General features: G+C 35.3%; 1 long non-coding RNA gene across 5 annotated transcripts in view; it reads left to right on the forward strand.

Annotated features, from left to right (window-relative positions):
* LOC148115087 (uncharacterized) overlaps positions 1–20,013 on the forward strand; it is a 150,981-nt gene extending 130,968 nt beyond the window's left edge. For 3 of the 5 annotated variants that reach the window (XR_015732123.1, XR_015732122.1, XR_015732124.1), the window contains 3 exons: positions 15,975–16,082; positions 18,627–18,789; positions 19,690–20,013. This is a non-coding gene — a long non-coding RNA (uncharacterized LOC148115087). Of the gene's footprint in view, positions 1–13,431; positions 14,216–15,974; positions 16,083–18,626; positions 18,790–19,689 lie in introns of those variants that run through there. The other 2 variants (XR_015732126.1, XR_015732127.1) reach the window with 2 other exon arrangements.
* The last annotated feature ends 316 nt before the right edge of the window (positions 20,014–20,329 follow it).

The raw sequence follows: 20,329 nt of genomic DNA on the forward strand, positions 1-20,329 counted from the left end.
CAGTCATATCAGTCAACCTTTTATGACAAAGAGATCAAAAGATTTTGCAATCTTTGTTAAGAACTGATTTAGAACTATTATCTCGGAGATCACTAAAAACCAGTGATTTTAAACTATCACATTTGCATCTAAAATTTTTAAAAAATGTAAATTTGGATTTCAGGGTATAGCTACAAGGCATAATATAAAGCAATTGACAGTGCAGTCCAACAAGTATAATCTGCAAGGTGACATCTGTCGCATTTATAAAGTACATTATAATTGGTCCCTTGAAGAAATAATAACATTTATTTTATAAAAAGTGTGCCATTATATTTTATCCAGGATATGTGTAAATAAATTGCAAAATATGCACCTTCCATTTAAAACTAGAAGAGGTGTGTGTGTGTGTGTGTGTGTGTGTGTGTGTGTGTGTGTGTGTGTGTGAATTCAGAATTATATGTTTTCTAACCAGGATGTTACATTGCCTTCACATGCAATGACGCCCTTGGGTAATTCATTCAGTGCAAGGGCATTTAAGATCAAGTCCTGAAAGCAGGGTAACCTGTTGCTTTACATTCACTCCTGTAACCTTGTCATTAATTTTCTGTCCTTTCATTTCTCTTGAGGTGCCATATAATCCAGGGAGTCAGTTAATCAATAATATGTAGTACATAGAAAGATATTCAGTCCTTTTCTAATTCTTCAGTTTTCATCATTGATACTGATGTTGCTTTTTCAAACCTGGGGATCTAAAGTTGTATAAGGGAAGAAAAACGTTATGATTTCAGCTAAATTTCTTCTCACTGAAATCAACAGGGCAAAAATGTCTTAAATCCAATTGTATTACATGATACCTTGATTTACAAAATTTTGTTTCAATAACTGAAAGAATATTGGGAAAAGAGAAAAAAGTGAAAGCTACATTACAGGTTTTGACATATAATCTCTCATGGACATGACAATTTACACACACACACACACACACACACACACACACACACACACACACAAACCGGTTTTGTGAGAACTATTTAGGAATGTTGACTTTCCTCTGTCCAAGATAGACATGACAATAAAAATGGACTGCTTCTAGGAACTTCAATCTCTGCTTTCTTAAGCATGGGAGGGGGAGTAGAAAGAAAAGGGGAGAAACCCCTCTATCCCTGCCTCAATTAGCCCCTGGAGTTGTTATATGCCTTATCCTTCCAAAGGGCTAAAAAATATTTAAACAGCAAGATGTGAGAAGGCAAATAATATTGTCTTGACCTCCCTTGTAGCAGCTGCAAGAGATTAAAAAATGGCTGATGGTGGAATCTTCTATAGAAAGGAGATTCAGTTCACCAAGAAGGACCAGGAGGGAGGGTAACATGTATCATGTGAACTTAGCCCAAGTGATATTTTAATTATTTGGAATATCTCCTCAGTTGGCCTAGTTCAGGGGTCAGCAACCTATGGCTCCAGAGCCGCGTGCGGCTCTTCGGGCCCTCTGCTGTGGCTCCCTGTCAGGTGATCCCACCACTGGTAGCCCCGCTCCTTGCCCTCCCAGTCACTCCTCGCCTGGTCTGAGAAGGTAAGGGCGATGGCAGGGGATGGGAGAAGCGGCCAGGGCAGAGACAGAGAGATACAGAAAGAGGGGGAGAGAGAGAGAGACAGAGAGAGATACAGAGCGGGAGAAGTGGGGAGGGAGGGAGGGATGGGATAGAGAGATATGTCAAAGGGATTTTGTGGTTCCCAGTGTTTTTTAACAACTGGTTCTCTGCCTTAATGACCGGCTGGGTAGGCATGGCTAGGGGGGTCATGTGACTGGTGGAAGTGAGTGACATCGAGTTGGCCACGTCCACCCAGGTTTTGTGGCTCCCAGTGTTTTCTCTTCTGTGGGAAATGGGTCCAAATGGCTCTTTGAGTATTTAAGGTTGCAGACCCCTGGCCTAGTTGATGAAAACTACCAAATCCAGCAGGGTCAGGGCCACTCTAATCTCAGAATATATATTTTATTATAGTCGTTTAGAAACCTAGTAAAGAATCAAGTTACAAATATTAATTTTCTCAAAGCATATAGAAGTTTTATAAATAAATAGCCACTGTTTTTGCTGAAGTGTATTTGGCAGGTTTAGATTAGTACAATTAAATTAGGGTATGATTCCTTTTACAGCCTATTGGTTTTCAGCAGCTGCAGATATTTTCAATGGAGTTGAAATGAATTGACCAATGAATATTCATGAATGAAATTTGGGTACTCATGTGCTTCTAACCATAACATGAAACCTATTTAGGTAACACTTTTAGCAAAGATTGTAGATTGAACGTACAATTTTCAAGGGGAACATTTAAGTTCTCAATGCTTCTAAACTATATTTCACTATCTGATTAAATATAAGCACTTGTTTGTAGACCAATGAAAGGGATATAATGGGATAGCCAGTTATGAAAACCATAATGGAAGGTTAAGAAATGGATAGATTTTCAATGCATAATTTTTTTAACAGCTTGCTGAATTTCAAGCAAGTCCCCAAATTAATATCTACAGTTTATTTGCCAGTAAATTAATATTCAATTATTACATTTTACTTTCAATTTATGTTTAGTTAGTACGCAAGTATATATAACAGATAAAATAAGAAATGAAAATAAAAAAATTCAAAATTTCATGCCCCATTTTTTCACTTTGAAATTTAAATTTGATTTTCTTCAGACTTTTCATTTGTTTTCTTCAGACCTTTCATTTCAGGATCAGCAAAAAAAAGGGTTAATAAATAAAAGATGAAATTCAGCATGTCTTCTCCCCTTCATTCTGGTCACCCATACCCGCACCCACCCTATATTTCCCTACAAAGGAGAGACTGAATAGAAACTCCCATTAATTTTGGTCTCAGTGGACTGGAGGTTTTTCCTTAAATATCTCCACAGCAATTGCCAATCTGCTTTTGAAATTACATAGCCTAAGGCTGTCTCTGAATTAGTGCAGAATGGAGTTGTTCCAGGCAGCACAGACATATGCCGCAGAACTTGAGTGCTGCGTAAATGGCAGAATATTGCACTGAACACACAAAAAAGAGAATTTTGTAAAAGACTTTTTGACATCTGCTCAGATGCCACTTTAATAGGGAGGAGAGAGCAATGGAGACAATGATGAACAGGTTCAACTTCATATCACAGTGGTATTTGCATCCTATTGCAGCTTTGTGGATAGACCTGTGTCCATAGGACTGATGTTCTGTGTTGTCTTTCCTATTTCTAATATTAGAACTTCTTTCAGAGGAAATGAGAATTTGAATGGAGAGTGATTTTTCCTGAAGTTATTTAGGATATTGTCAAAGAGGTTAGAATATTGCCAAAGAGGACTGGCATCCCATTTTTTCTTCTATAGTCATCTAGTCCATTTCTGTGGCTTCTCTAGTTTCCCACCCTTCAACTGAATCTTAAAAAAAAAAAAAAAAACAACAGCAGAAGGAATCTACCCATTCAGTTTTTTACGAAGTCAATTGAGACCATAACTGCCAGAGGCAGGAGGGAAGCCCACTTGAGAAGTTGAATTATTTTTCCTTCCCTAGAAAAGTCCACCTGATTTCTCTGTCTGCCAAAATAGTATAACTTTTGAAATGTCTTTTGTCTCTGGTACTGATGGATTGAGCAGGGCATAGGGAAGATTAATACATTATCACTGCAACTGTGCCAGATTTTCTCCCAAAATCACTTTCTGTGTTGTTACATAACCTGACTCTTTCTTGATTCTTTAATGCTGAATTATCCTGATTCCATTCTTGCTAAATAGTCTTTAAATTAGTTCATCTAATTTTCCACTTCTCACCTTTCCCATCTTATAATTTACGCTCCACATATCCTTTCACAACATATTTCATTTAAAGATACACATTTTCAGTACTACCAGTTCTTTACTTTGTCCCCTTTCTCATTCACTGAAATTTCCTGCAAATTATTAATTACTTAGCATTAATTTTTAACTGTATAATTAATATAAATAATATGTTGTCTATATCTGTTTCTTCCTGTTCTCTTCCCATTCCTGGTTAACTTTCAGTGTTTGTCTGTCTGTGTGTATATGTGCACATTAGAATACTGAGAAGTTTCAGAGCAAAATGAGAACACACAAGAAAGTCTAGTTCAAAACTGGTTAGACAAAGCAGTCTATAGAATAAAATCCAAGGGACTTATAACTTTAAATCCCTTCACTTTACCTCCTCATAATAGTTGAATTTTTGAGCAAATTGCATCTGATTTGGAAAAATAAAAATCATTAGCAGCAATAGAAATCATTATCATCATCAATAATGACAAAGATCAGAAATCTCTGTTTTTAACAAAAACTAACTGTGATGTAATTCAGAAAAAAAATCCAAGTTGGGTCCACTAGGTGGCTATAGTTAGCATACCAAGTTATCTCATAAATCTTGCAACTGTCACTTATCTGCAGTAAAGGGACCTACCTCGTAGGTTTGTTGTGACAGTACTGGAGATATTAAGGAACAGTATAAATGCTAAAAACTCACTTTCCCTCCATCCACAATGAACACAAAAGTCCCTATTTTTAACAGATGCAAAATCAAACAGATCAATCTTTATTAGCTTTGAATAAGTGTAATGTATTTCAACAACCTGTATAACTGAACAAGATAATATATGATATTTTAAAATATGTAAAATATGTCTTTATAAGAATTACTTTTTAAGGTATTATTAAAAACCTGTGCCATTTTTGCTGCAAGATTCCTATTTATCACGGTATAAGCTTTTTTGGACTCCTACGCCTGATGAAAACCGATGCAGTCTTACAAAAGCTCTTGATGTTTTTGGTCAGGGTCCATCCCTTTGCCACTGTGAAGGGTAAGATATTTCACCACCCATTAAAGAAATAAGTTTTAGAATTTGCTGGCCTCAGGCTCAACTTTACAATTTCTAGGAAAGTGCTCAAGAGATGCCAGGCACTGGATAATTCCATGTCTTTGTAGCTCATTATCTGGATACATCTCAGTCCAGTTTTAGTCTTCCTTTTATAACACAAATGACTGTAGTTGCCTGTAGCTGTTAACCGCCATACCAGGGGAAAAGAAAAGTGTGATTCTCCTATACTTCTTGACAGTGCTCAATAACAACAATCACATTATCTACTTCTGGCTGCTATGATACTAATGTCTACTCTCACTGCACTACTATAATCATTCCTGGGGAATGATTGTGGTTTTGTACTCATGGCAGTCACAAGGATCCACACTTTTGCTATTATTTCCCTATGTTGAAGGACAACAGTAGAAGGATTTGCCAATTTGTAATGCCTGCTAACAATTTTCTCTAGAAAATTCCTTCCCTAGAAGATGCTTAGTGCAAGCTTCTTGATATTATTGTTCCAGTAGAGATGGCAGAATTTATGAAGTACTATTTAGCTATTCTATTAGAAAAAAAGAAATCAAATGATTAATAATACTTTATTCTTGTCTAATGGAAGGAAAAAAACACTTTTTTTAAAAAAAAAGTCATTGATTTGGGAATGAATAGAGAGACACTATGTCAAGAAGGAGAGAAGTGGGGCCATTTGGCTGAAAATAAACCACCTAAGTATAATGAAGCTAAGAGCTAATTAAATGAATGACAGCAATAGATATACATTGAATGACTGGTCAGCTCTCTCCCTGACAGAGACAATTTAATTACATTTCATTATGCTAGCATCAGTACTTGTTAGGCTATAGTTAGGAGGCTGTCAGTTCCATTTTAAACTATGGGTTTGGGTATGTAAAATATTGGGCTATTTCAAAATACAGGAGGCTGAAATCTGGCACATTGTTTAAATTGACAGCCAGAAGCAATTTTGTCTTTTTTTGTTTGTTTGTTTTGGTTTGGTTTTTGCTGGATAAGAGGGAATTGACTGGTATGATCTGAGAACCAGAAGAGAAACTCTTCTTTGCAGCAATCAAAAGGAAGAAAAATTTCAAGATATTTTCATGGCTGGTATGGTTCAGCTTTAAAAGCATGAAAATAAACTGGATAACATATTTCCATTGAGTTCTGTTTGCTGAACATAAATAAGATAAACTTGAGGGGTCCTTGGTGATCTATGAGCTTGGCTGTTTTCTTGAAGAAGTTTCATTCCCAAACTAAGTAATAATGTTACCTAGTTTGGGTAATGAAATGTCTGCAAGAAAATAACCAAGTTCAGAGAGCACCAAGGACCTTTCATTTCAGCTCTGAGCTACAAATATTCTCCTTTATTGGTAAGATAAATTTATTTGTGCTTGTCAAATCTGCCAAACCAGGGAATATTGCATTTTTGCTAAACCTTTGCATATAGTTTCATTTTCATTTGACTTAGAAGTTGGTTAGTAAACTTATTATACCAACTTCTGATCTTGATGTCAACAGGGGAACTATTAAGAAGTTGTGCAAAGCTTAAAAGCTCATCCTTGGTTTATCAATGGGTGTTTCATGCCAATGAAATTAGTGGGTTTACATCTTATTTTCTTTTATAGCTTATTTCCTTTAACACTTCAACCACACAACTAAATGTGAAATCGTTCAATTAGCCTATTAGAATCTTCAACTTAAGAATCATTGTACAATGAAGGATTTTATTAGCTGCTTTTGGTTTTTAAACAACTTCAGTAAAAACTAGCTGCTGGTGAACTCTGCTTCCCATATAATTTTTCAGACTGGTTTTTCCTGTATTGATTATAAGCTTGAAAATATTTCTTCATAGGGAAAATTAAGAAAACAAGAGACATGGCATACTTAGAACCAAAGTTTCCAAGAGCAAAAAGAGCCCCTTTTCTACTCCATATTGGTTGAGGAATAATTGCCCTTAATCATAAGGAACAATCACCCCCTTTTTATCTAGGGCCAGTAGTAATATCATAGGAACCCGTAAATGACATAGAAGGGGGCGCTTTTCAAGCAGTTCTCTTTAACCAGCACATCCTCTGAAGGAGAAAAATGAATATGTTTTAAAAGATGGCAGGGGCACTAAGCTCTAATGACTGCCTTCTCCCTGACCCTGAACTGGGCCTCTGAAGGTATAGTATTTAATACGGATACCAAGGACAATGTACCTTCTCACAATTAATAGAAAGTGCTGTTTTGTAATTAAAGGGTGAAGTGGGGCATGACGAACATATGGAAAACGAGACCCTTAATAAGTGATAGAGCCTTCAAAAGAAATTGCTAATTAGTATGCATTTGATGTGTACTATACCAATTTTAAGACTTTGCCTCGAATAAATTGTTATGTTGGGTGTTCGAAGGAGTGGTGAGATTAGCATTTACAAAGGGTGCAATTTTCTGTCTTCTTGACTCTGTTAAATGGAGGAAATAACTTTCAAGACTGAAGCAGTAGTTAACCCATCAATCATTCTCACAGCTGGAAACTAGGGATCCCAAATGCTGAGATGAGTTAATCCATCAGTTAATAAGTTCATAGTGGCACCATATGGTGCTGGTCCACTCCACATGAGGGCAGGGACCACTGTTTACAGAGGCATGCTGCTTTCTCAGGTACCTGTAGTACAAACAGCTGAATGCAGGAACCTTTGTTCTAAAGGATCAATTTACTTTACACAGTAAATTGACTGAACTGATCAGCCCAGAGCACATAATTGTGAGCTAATCCTGTGGAATCATGTCCTACCCATATGGAAGAGAGAAAAGGATGCTGACAGCAGCCAGGTTTCTTGTTCTACCCCTGAGGCTCTTTCTTTTGACATGATATGCATTGAATCAAGTTGCCAGGAAGGGAATGCCTAACCTGAGTTCCCAATCCAACTTAGCTTTCAACAAAAGAGGTTGTTGAAAGAAGACCCAGAAGGTTTTTTTTTAATGTGCTGGTATCATTACTAAGGAAACCTAACAGCAACCCTGTCTTGTTCATTCATACACCTTCTCTTTTGAAACTTCAGCAGGTGAAAGCACAAAGAATTGCGCCTGTACAGATCGACTCATAGATTCACTGACATTTTACAATATACTTAAACTCCCCAAGAGCTAGCTCGAAATATATTATTTGGAAATCAGTTTTATAAACAATCATCTCTATATTTCACAGAAATTATTCAACCAGATTTTGAAAGTAATTTATTGCCATCTGTACTCTTATTTACTTTCCCTTGGATTTAATCAAAGTAGTTATATAGCTACTCTTACTGCATTTCTGATCAACCAGGAAATGTTGGGTACTAGCCTTTTGAAGTGTATGTTTTGGGGTTGGTTAGATATTAAATACATTAAATAGATATTAAATACATTCAAAATGTATTTTAGTATTCTCTTCTGATGACTGATGGAGAGTTTTGGATTTCTGCTCCCAATTCATGTATTGATGGCTCTACTTATGGTGTGTGTGTGTGTGTGTGTGTGTGTGTGTGTGTGTGTTTTTCCTCTAGCCAGGTTTCTCCTACGTAACCAAGGTTTTTCTGCAGCCCTAGTAAGAAAAGTAAAGAAAAAGAAGTATGAATATATATATATATATTGTTGTAACACATATACATGTCCTAATAGCATTAATTTATTTCTCTATATTTGTATGTTAAGAAGTTCATAATTCTACCTCTTTCTTTTTTAAAGAAAACTCTCATTCCTTAAATCAGATATTTTATACAGTAGTTGGTCTGAGAGCTAATTTAAAAAAGAAGACAATGAAGACTGGTTACTCAATTTAAATTTTATTCCCTTATAGTACATGTATCTTTCCTTAAGTGTCTACTTTTCCTATGCTTTAGTGGAAATTGTCAGTACATTCAAAATATAACTTTGCAACTTATTTACAAAGTTGCAAACATATTTAAAGACGTTTCTTCCTTTTTTTTTCCCCCAGGGGAAATATCCACTTTCAAAAAAATTATTTCCAAATATCAACAGAGCAATAAAGCAGACTTTTTAAATATATTTGGGAAAGCAAAATCAGTAGAATCATTCTAACAGGACAATCATATGCCTCAGAAGTAAGTCAGCACCACAGAGTTTTATGTAATTTAAAAGATTCAATCTTAATCTTCCATTCAGATAAACAACCTTGAGGAAAATGTTATTCAGGCAAGAGCTCAGGGGAAGTTTCCCTTCTCTTTTTCAATCACAAATTCGTAACATAAGAACCCAAGAAGAATCCTACTGGACCAGGCCAACAGCCCACCGCTTCCGGTGTAAAATCTCCTAGCAACCAGCATTGCAGGCATCATGCAGTATTCTGGATGTACCAAACAACAATTTTAATGAATTTAATGAAACAATCTAAGTTGACAGCCATTACTGTTGGTCAATGTGCAAGATCAAAATACTGCAGAGGTTGACACCCTGGCTATGCAAAATATGTTGAATTTTTTTTTATTCAGGAAGTGGAGCTGGATAGACTTCATTATTTTGAGAAGTAAAATGGTGGCTAGGGCAAGTTGATTTTTCTTCTGAGATGTTATGAGGCCTCAGATTGTATGAGGCCTGAAACTTGCAAGGTTTGGTCTCACTTTGTGTGCCCCAATAGATCTGTATTAACAGACATTTGGAAAATGTAATAAAGGACTCTTTGTAAGATATGTCTCATCAAAATTGCAGTGCCCTTGCTATTAATTATAATCTATGTTCTTTATTTGCCTCATCTTCACTGAAGATAGTCAATATCTTTAAGAAAATTAGAGCTTTCATACCCTCACAGGTGAGAGCAAATGAATCAGATATTTAGTTTATTATCACATAAATGATATGGAATTTGATTCTCCTGGAACATACTGTAACCAAGTTATTGTAAATACCTTTGCTTTCTCCATCTTGCTTTCTTAAATGTAGTATTTAATATTGTAATAAAAATAACTCATTTTTTTGTAGATAAAATAAATAAAATCAAATAACCGTTCCAAACTTTAAGCAGTTTTTAGGGACTCATATAAAAAAGATGCAGCAGGAAGAGTCCACTCTAGAAGATAGTTTTGACCAATAACATAGAGTATAAATGTCTGTAGAGATTCTCAGTCATCCAGGCCATAGTTGTCTCAAAGGTGGTTTATCAAAAGGTAACTGGACTGTGAAGGAGGAGGAGGAGGAAGAAGAGAAGGAGAAGGAGATTTTGCTTCTGATCCAAAAATCTTCATCAGTTAAGAAATATGATCCTTCCAACCCAGCCCCCCACTCCATCCAGTCAGAATTAATCTTTGTATAGCCCTCATTATCCTGCCAGGACTGATAAACTTCTTGAATGAGAAGCGAAACATTTTCTTCTTACTCCTCAAGAAAAAACAGCCCAGTTGCCATTTGAAAAAGAACTTTTGAGACAGGATAGAGTGTAGGTTTTTTTTTTCTGTAGGAATATTCGTTGAAATTACAATGAATAGACCATTTGTATTAACTGACATACACTTAGCAGTAAGGAAATTGAGTACCAATTAACTTTTTATTTTCAAATTAATTAATTAATAGTTTCTTTACATAAATTTCCTTTGTCTTGATGATTAAACAAAAAATTATTTCATCTCTTGATGGTCTTGAGTTATCAATGTCAGGAGAAAAATAAAATATTCCATGTCATTATTCTATTTGTTTTTCCCAACATTAATCGGATGTAGAAAACACAATGACACTAAAGTTTCCTGCTTTTCATAATTAGTGCTAATTTGGAATTGCCACTGATTACCAAACACTGAAATTTCAGGAAAAAATGCAGTAAGCTAAATCAAAGATAAATTACATTTGCTATGAATTTTATATTACTTTTTAAAGGAAGCCTTTTATATTAATTTGATATTAAAATTAATACACTGAAATGTGTTATGCTTAAATTGGATTTATTTGCAAATCTTAATAAATGCATGGCTCAGAAATATTTACACTACTGTAACTTGGAAATCAGTGGGTATACTTCACAGCTAGCACTGCTTTAGACACATTGGGCCTGTGGATTATCTATACTTGCTAGAGATTAAAGCTTCATTGGCATACAGATGTGGAGACTCCATTTTTACAGAATATATCAAATGAACCAGCCAGAGGATAGAAATACCCCATCACTTCTCTTGAATCCTTAGCTATTCTACCTGTCACTATCATTCCATCAAGTTATCAGTACAGCCTATCACATTCACAAAAGAACAGTAACTTTGTTGTCTGAGTTACTTTTCTTTTTCTCTTGGTTTCTTTTTAGTTATGCTTCATGTGTTCAGATTACAGCCTAATGTTAGGGCTATCTTGCCATTTTCTTAGAGGTAGAGGCATAGCATTTCATCTGGGATGAGAATGAAGGACCAGTGAATGGAACAATGATGATGCATTGTATCAGGCATACGAACAGAGTCAAGAGTTCTGTTCTTCTGGTTGGACAAATTAGAATTTTTCTCTTTTTTGAATTTTCATTAACCCTAAACTTACACTACAATTATCATGTGCTTCCTATTATAAATTGCTAGAAATCAAAGTTCATTTATACAGTTGGAAAGAACTCAGAAGCCCGCCCCCAAAGGAAACTAGAGTCCATGTGCTCACTCTAGGCTTTAAAGAGTAGAAAATATATAATAATTTTGTTCTCATCAATCAGACTAGAAAATCTTGTGTTTATTATTTATGATTATTATTTTTAATTTTCCTTAACCTGGTACTTGCTCAATATCTGTAGATTGCCAGGTTAGAAATATTGTCTATTTAATAGCCATCCATAGTATTTTAATATTTTAAAATGCTTAGGGAATTTCTACTTTTTTGCTTGAATAGCTTAAAGATATCAGAATTAAAAAGCCTACCTGCATCACTAATAAGAGCTGAAATGAATCATGGCAAAAAAATTCCTAATTGCCTTTCAGAACTATTTCATTGAAGAAGTTCATATCCCAAGATATAAGAGATCTGTCTGCTTCCTAGTTGCAAATGTGCTTCTAGTTTCTAAGGATATTTATTCTGAGATGCATTTCTGTTTTCTTCTTCTCACCCTCATCTCCAGTACTAAAATATTTTAAAAATACATTTTTGTATTTTTGTAATGTAAAAATACATTTGTGGTTTGAACTCCACATCTGACTTCTGCATCATAATTTCAGTATAACCCTATTGATTAGAAGGAATTATTCCACCATAAACAAATATTATAAATTAAGCAATGATGATCCTCTTTTAAAAAATTGAAAATATCACTGAGGTGTCAAAATGTAAGAAACAAATTTTGTATGGTCAAATTATTATAGTGACTAGATATCTATATGCTCAGAGGAAGGACTGTGGAGAATATATTTTTTTAATTATTTCATTTCATAAATAATTGCCTCAAATTATAAAATAACAACCTTTCTGAAATGTGGGTCTTACTTGAATTAAAGCTTGAAGGAGATGCTGGTCAGGAACTCCAGAGAGGGACTATCTGATCCCTAGAGTGATGGGGAGATATGAAGATGCTAAATACATAAACAAATAGTCCTGAATTCTGAGCTAACAAAATAGAATGTAGATGCCACTGGGGTAGATTCCATAGCGTTGTCCAGTCTGCATAGAGCATAGCAACAAGTGACTTGTTAAACAATGACAAATCCCTTAGGCTTGTGGCTTTAGACCTTTGACCTTGTGACATTAGGTTGTATCCAAGGAGCAGTCTGGTGACAGGAATGCAATAAACTGCTTGTAATCTCATGTTTTCAAAAGAAATTACATCAAAGCCAGCTGTTACACCACTAGTCATTAATGGCTGACAACATGTTAGCTAAAACAGGGCCATTATATTTTGAAATGCCGTTTCCTCCCAACTATTATAGGCCCTTCCTGGCACTCATCACGGAAGCACCAATAAAAATCATTCTATGTGCATTGTCTTGTCTCCATTTATGCTTACATTAGAGAACAGCTTGACACATTTTATCTATTATAACAATTGATTCCATGTTAATTGTTTTGATGCAGTGGGATCTGTAGAGACAATCTGCTCGTTTCAAGCATTTGGCCTTAACCTATGTAAACTGAGGGTACAGTGTGAATTAACTATGCTTATTCTTTGCCTGTGGCACATTATAATTAAGAATAATTTGTTTATGAGAACTATTTTGGTACCTAGAACTGGGCATCTGGGATTAAATGAAATTGACTTCAGATCACATTTGACTTACAGTTTTGAAGTTGCATGGTTCAAAACACATGTTACATTTAATATATGATCTACGGCTGATCTTGATTGGATTTTAATTAGTGCCAAAAAACCCAACCCATGTGGCATCCCAATCAGAATCAGGACCCTTTGTTCTTTATGATTTAATCCTCAGGGGTAACTGAATAATTAGGGATATGTAAAACAGTGTTAATTCTGTCCATACACATATCTTATTCTATTACATCCAGTACATGAATCAGTAAATCATTAAAAAAAAATTAAAATTGGCAGTTGTTATGCAGAATTTGGATGTGACTTTTTACAATACTTATATTTGTTTATGCTAATTGTGTAACAACTGAGCAATATATTTATTTTTCCAAGCAGTGTTCCTAGATATGTGCTGCTTTTTATACAACTTTTTCAAAGATGTTTGATTTTGTAAACAAATTTTATCCACCACCACATGCACATACATAACTAGTTTGAATGGACTTAGTTTGCTGAAAATGATTGATCCCAGTGGGCTCCATTTATTGTTAGTCTCCATGCTGTAGCACAATCTACCTTGGCAGATTACAGTTTACAGAGGTAAAAGAAATATGTGATAGATTTCTTTGACATAACTTGTATTTTATACTAAAATTTGTGGCTGGAAAGCAGCATAGAAATTTCTATATAAATAAGCAAGTATTTGTGATAAGGACCTGACAGAGCCCATAAATTTATGCAGGGCGAACAAATAATGCTACTTTTTTTAAAAAAAAGAAAAGGTCATCTTGTTCTGTTAGATGAAAAATAATTGTTTCAGAAATTAGCAATTCAGACAAATACTCATGAGTGCAATGGCATTAGCAACAAACTGTTGTAATACCAAAATGGCAACATAAGTGTGATGACGTGATCACAAAAGATGCTGTCATTACATTCTTGTATCCCAATGTCTGATACATAGATACAAGTCATAGCATTTTCACCATAATGTTGTTGATATTTTGCCTCCTTTTGCAAATGCTTTTCCATAGACATGGTCATATTTGGTGTTAATGCACTTAGTTCCAAGGAATTTGTATATGAATGTTCTCTTTTTCATTTCTGCAGCAGTCTCCAGTTCCCATGGCTTCTCAGGAAATCCTAATGGAAGATATTGACATGGCCTAAAGGGTTTTTTTCAGGGACAAATCAGGTGTGGGTTCTACTTACCTTTACTACTGGTTTGCAACGGGAGCTTGCACACTTCTGCACATGCGCAGAAGCTTCTGTGCATGCGCAGATTGTCAATTATGACATACGAGCAGGTAGGTGGAGCTTCCCGCCGCCTTTAATACTGGTTCTAAAGAACCGGACAGAACTGGGAGCAACCCACCACTAGGACAAATATTATAATGTAAGACTGGAGCTCAAAATCCAAATATACTAACTATAAACTATAAATATTAGTTTAAGGATTATGAATTATCATCTATTGTCTTCTTCCTACTTTTAGTTAGATTTCCAGTGCTGAATTCTTTTTGTCTGTAACATATGGTAATATTTTGATCACCTCACATTCATTTTCCAGTTTATTTCTCTATTTTTATAAGTGAATGTGATTAATTCCTATGGACGTATTCAAGGAAATAAAAAAAAAATCCCAAGACCTTACATTTGAATTTATTTTCATCATGACCATCATTTTTATAAATAATTTGTTTTCCAGTTCACATTCTGCCAGGGTTAGCAACATGTTTTGAAGAATTTAATCAAAAACATGCCTGAATTCTTTACTCAATTTAAATTTGTCTTTTTTGTAAAAAAAATAATAATTTAAAGAAGTTTCTCAGATGTCTTTCATACTAAAATAAATTTGATTGGTTTGCTTGATTACTCTAGATAGATGAAAAAGTAGAGAGTGGTGCAAAAATCTGTTGTGTTTGTGTAACAAATGATGTAGGACCATCTTTTCAGATAATATTTTTTTCAGATTTGTAAATGGCAGTTGCATTGAATTTACCTAATGTTTTGAAAGACAATGTCTCAGTTATGGTAATATCTTGCTAGTAGTAGTAGTAGTAGTAGTAGTAGTAGTAGTAGTAGTAGTAGTAATAGTAGTAGTAGTAATATATGCTTCCCACAGTTTTGATAGGTTCATGGGAATTTGTTAACACAGTGCACAGCTTCACAGTTGTCTAGGCATGCATTGCTCTATGCATGTGTAAATGTTAATTATGAAAAAAAAGAAATGAATGAAGAATGGTAGAAAGAAAGAGAACATAAATGAAGTTCTCAAGGAAGGAAACAGATTATTTTCCTAAGCTGTGTAGAAGTGAGAAAAATATTCAGACAATTATTTCAATAGGTACAGGGACTGTGCATATAGAAACAGCCAACAACACTAAATAATGTAGTATGAAGCCAACACATGCATTTGGGTTTCTGGAGCTCACTGGAAATCACACTACCAGAATATTTTTCCACAGTCAAATTAATGTGCTGTTTCTGTGTGATAAAGGTGGCACAGTGGCTCAAATGGTGAAGAAGCTAGGCTGGTCGCCTGGAAAGATGGCAGCCCGGGTTCGAGACCTGAGTTCCACGTGACCAATGAGAGCCCATACTTTCCCCAGCTCCTGCCAACCTAGCAGTTCAAAAGCATACAAACTGAATAGAAAAGTAGGTACCACTTTGGTGGGAAGGTAACAGCACTCTGTGATGTCATGCTAGCCACATGACAGTGGAAATGTCTTTGGTCAGTGCTGGCTCAATGGCTTTGAAATAGAGATGAGCACCGCCCCCTATATTCGGCAATGACTAGTGGAATAAAAACCAAAGGGACTCATTTACCTTTTATTTTATTGCTATGATAGTCCCATTTCACTAGCTTTCTGTATAGACTTCACAATACTATTTCTTGGAAGAATTATTAGCACAGCTTTACCCATCACTCTCCCTTTGGCACATTTTATTGCAGAGTGTTCCGCCATTTCTATCAGAGTTGCTGGATGGAAGTATTCAAGAATCTCAGCAACAGGGTCTTTCCTCTTTCCTCCTGTGACATCTACTGTTTCATATCAACTCTGTAAGTATTATGGTACCCATTCTCTGAAATCACTCCCCCCTCCTCAAAAAAGAAAAGAAATAGAGCATGAACTGACTTAGTTACAATTTAGATGCACATTGAATCCGTTTTATTCATTGTGGAATTTGGGCATCAATGTTCAATGTTCCAAATCTGGGCTGTAAAAATTGGACAACCACTAAATGATATTGAAAACCCTGATTCTTTGCTGCCATTTGGATATTTACAATCAAGTAAATCAAGATATTAATGGTCTCTGTTACATTATGTGTTTTCTCATTGTGTTTTATTGACATTTTAATTCTGTATTCAGCTGGAAATGACCAATAGATGAATATTTTAAACAAGGCAAATAACTTCAAACCTGAAGTCTGCCAGATGCTGCTTTGGGGGATGTCATCCAAAGATTGGTCCAAGTCCATTTCTTCTTATAAATCCTAAGAACCTGTTCTCAACTAAGCACCCTAACTGAACAGAGTTGATTTACTTGAGTAACCCTTCTGTCTCATTCCAAGCATTGTTAATATGTCTGAGATTTTGCCTGTCAGTCTAAACTCATATTAACCTATTATTGATTTCTGCCTCTTCTTCCTTTTAATAACTTTTTAAAATGATCTGGGTTTCCTTTGGTATATGTATCAAGACTTTGGTGGATAGCTAGTACACTTTATCACCTGAAATTAAAGACAAAATGTACTCCCTTAATAGTTTAATTCAGAAGCTGACAGGATGAATTCTATTTCAATACTAGAAAAATACCCCTTATTTTACCTGAGGGCAGCAGACTAGCATAGAGGACTTAGATCAGTCCATCTGGCACATTCTGTTGCTTTGTCCTTGTCTCCATTCCATACCATTGAACATCTAGTGTCTGAGGCAGATGTTCCCTCTACTAAAGAGTGGGGCGTGATTTAACTTGTCTACTTGGAGAACTGAACATCTAGCATATAACACAAAAGCATTTTTTCTACTTTCTGGTGCCTACTTTTTCATGTTTTCAAAAACGATATCAATTGGAAGCACAATTAGCAGTATGAAATAAGACATAACCTCAGTTGTCCAAATATTGACAGTACATGTACACGCTGAGAAACAAAGTAAAAAATAATAATAGTGGCTTGGCCCAAACAAACCATTTTTGGAGGAAATAATACTTAGCAAAAAGTTTGGTTTCTCTGATAATCAGAGTTGTTGGTGATTCAGTATCTGAACACTGGCTACATCTAAGACTGACATTAAATTCTGAAGTGATACTGAATTGGAGCTAGTATTACTTAATACTAATGCAGTGTTCCTATAACATTTGCCTGAGTACATTACTTACAACAGCAATAAAATTTTAAACATGCTAACCTTCATAGTGGATGCCTTGGGGTTTTTTAAGTTTTGGAGATTGGGATCATCCAAATTTTTCCACATAAATATTTCTGAAAACTTACATTTACAAATCTCTATATTCTTTACAAAATCTTCTAAAAATACACTTGCAAAAGATGGGAAAAAAACAATCACTGAACTGCCTCACAGTAAAAAAAAAAAAATCAATTCATCGTTTGGAAGAGATAAAGATTAAATTTAAATTCAGCAAAAGCGAGATCAGAGGAAGTTGACCCTGAAAATAAATGGAAGCCAAGTCCTTTGTTACAATTTTAAGAGATTCAGATTAAAAACAACACTCTAAAAATAAAGCTTTGCATTTAGAGCCCCTGTTCATCTCTTTTTAAAACACCATTGACAAATTATTTGAACACAATTCACTCTCAGGGCTTTTTGTCATCCAAGGAAAAAGGTCAGTCACCTTTGACATGGCATAAGCAGTTGAGTGAATGACACCATAAGAAAGAAAGCAAGGGAACAGAGCACCTAAAGACAGCATCAGAATAGATGAGCTCCAACTACAAGATCTGGTTCAAAGGCCCTGAGCAGCTTAAATTGTCTTTACCTTATCCACAGTTCTCCATATCACCACCTTGAAGATTAGCAGTCTCCTGAACTATTCATATGAACATCTTTCTTCCTCTCTGGAAAAAAATGGTGCTGGTGTCCTTCTTAGGTTATATAGAGCATGTTAAACAAAACTTCGTAATCATCTGCTCTAGGTATCAACATCAAACTGACTAGTCAGTACATTCTTTTTACAGACTTTCCCAGGAAAAACTAAGTAAGAGTTCAAGCCAGACTATTAGTGATCTTTCTCAGTACTCTAGAATACAATCCATCTGGCTTTGAAGCTTCATAATCCTTCATATTAAAGGGAATCCCTCAATTATTCTCAAACTTCAATTCTGCCCTTTCATACCACAATCACCTGGTGAAATGCCTGCTTCTTTGGGGGGGGGTGAGGAATGAACAGGAATTTTATAGCTTTATATTTCTTAGCTACCTGTATCTTGCCATCTTCGATGAACAGCTGATATACTGAATCTTTCATTTTCCTTTTTTTCTGAACCTATGTAAAGAAGGTATTTTTGGGTTGTTATTTTGCTATTCTTAACATCCTTTGCTAAATTCAACTCATTCTGATTTTTCATTTTTCTGGCACAGTTCTATAGTTTTAGGCTACTTGTCCACCAGTGGTGGGTTGCTACCTGTTCACCCCAGTTCAGGCAAACCAGTAGTAGTGGTGGCACCTGCCCAGATGTCATCAAATATGCTCTGCACATGCGCAGAAGTGGCACAAGAGAGAGAGCGAAGCAAGCACACACATGTGAGCAAACCAGTAGCAAAGATAAGTGAAACCCACCACTGTTGTCCACCATAACATTCCTGTGTGACCTGGTCCTCTTTCCATTTCCTGTGTTGTTGCTGTGTGAAGATCTTCTAAAACCTTTTTTTTATTTGCACTGGATTATTTTGCTGCCTTCCATTTTTTTCCTCTCACTGGAGTAATTTGCAATTATGCTTTTAGATTCTCCATTTCCTTTGAAAATTTTCTTTTAATTCTGTTGAATGGGCCCTAAATTTTTGTCTAAGTGTATCCTGGACTGTTTATTTATTACATTTCTAAATACCCAAAAGTTTTAAAGTTGTATATAAATAGATTTAAAAATATAATGCAAAGCCAAAAGAGCAAAGGGGGCATATTATAAGGCACAGTAGAGCTATATACAGTAATATAATTATTATAACAACAAAAGAATGCCAACGTGTAAAAGTAGCTATAAATATTATTCAGGAAATTTAGTTTAGCTTAGTATGTTATATGCCTGTCAGGTCTTCACTAGGATTTGGGAAAACTATAAAGTAAGAAGGGCATTTTACAAAGGGGACATGTTAGCCTTCACAAAGTGGACATGTAAGGAGATAGATACAAGAACTCTATTTTATTGATGTGGGCTATGATATTCATTATGATTATCATAAACATTTAAATTTTTATGCTGCCCATAAAAATTTTTATGCTGTTATTGGGAATTCCCAATAACTCTGGGATTGTATAATAACAAATTCTGACAAGTTTTCTCTTTTCTTCCATTTATACTAAAGAAAATTAAGATGTCTATCATGAGTTTCTTTCTTACTACTACCTGATTTTGGCCACTAGGTTCATGTTTGCTCAACAATTGCCACATATCTTCTTCAGGTCTATTTCTATACCCCTCTACAGGATATTACTTGTGGAGAGGCCTTTCTCTTCTAGTACCAGCCTCTTGCCTCGTTGGGTGGAGTCAACTAGACAATGGTCTCAGCTAAAGATCTTAGAGTCATCTCATAAATATGGATGAAGACTGACCCATGGCAGAGCCAAGATCAACTTTACTGAACATCCCTAAAAGGATTCAATGAAGCCCAGGGGAGGTAAAATAGAAGTTAATGGACTAGAAGAATGACTATGACAAAATAATGAGAGTACCACCATTATAAAACCCTCTCTCATGAAAATGGAAATGATACTTTTTTCTTATTATGAATAAATATTTCATTAGCATAATAGTTCATATGTTCCAGTTAATAATGACCACATTGACAAGTGGAAATTCACTTCACAAACTCTAATCACAGGATTAATTCCGAATCCATACACGTTGTTGCGGGTGGCCATAATTAATACATAATTAATTACATTTACATAATTAATATGTGTAAACCTTGAACAAACTAATGTCAATAATTAGTAATGCCTATGCAGAAACAGCTGTTAAGATGAGTGGGAACTAACCCTGATTCCTCACAGCATGAATGCTGAGCACACCATGTGCCATTCCTGACAGGTCACTCAGCATTTACACAGAGAAAAATATTCTTTA

Source organism: Pantherophis guttatus, chromosome 2 (genome assembly GCF_059756535.1).
Source record: "Pantherophis guttatus breed Tessera chromosome 2, ASM5975653v1, whole genome shotgun sequence".
Lineage (NCBI taxonomy): Eukaryota > Metazoa > Chordata > Lepidosauria > Squamata > Colubridae > Pantherophis > Pantherophis guttatus.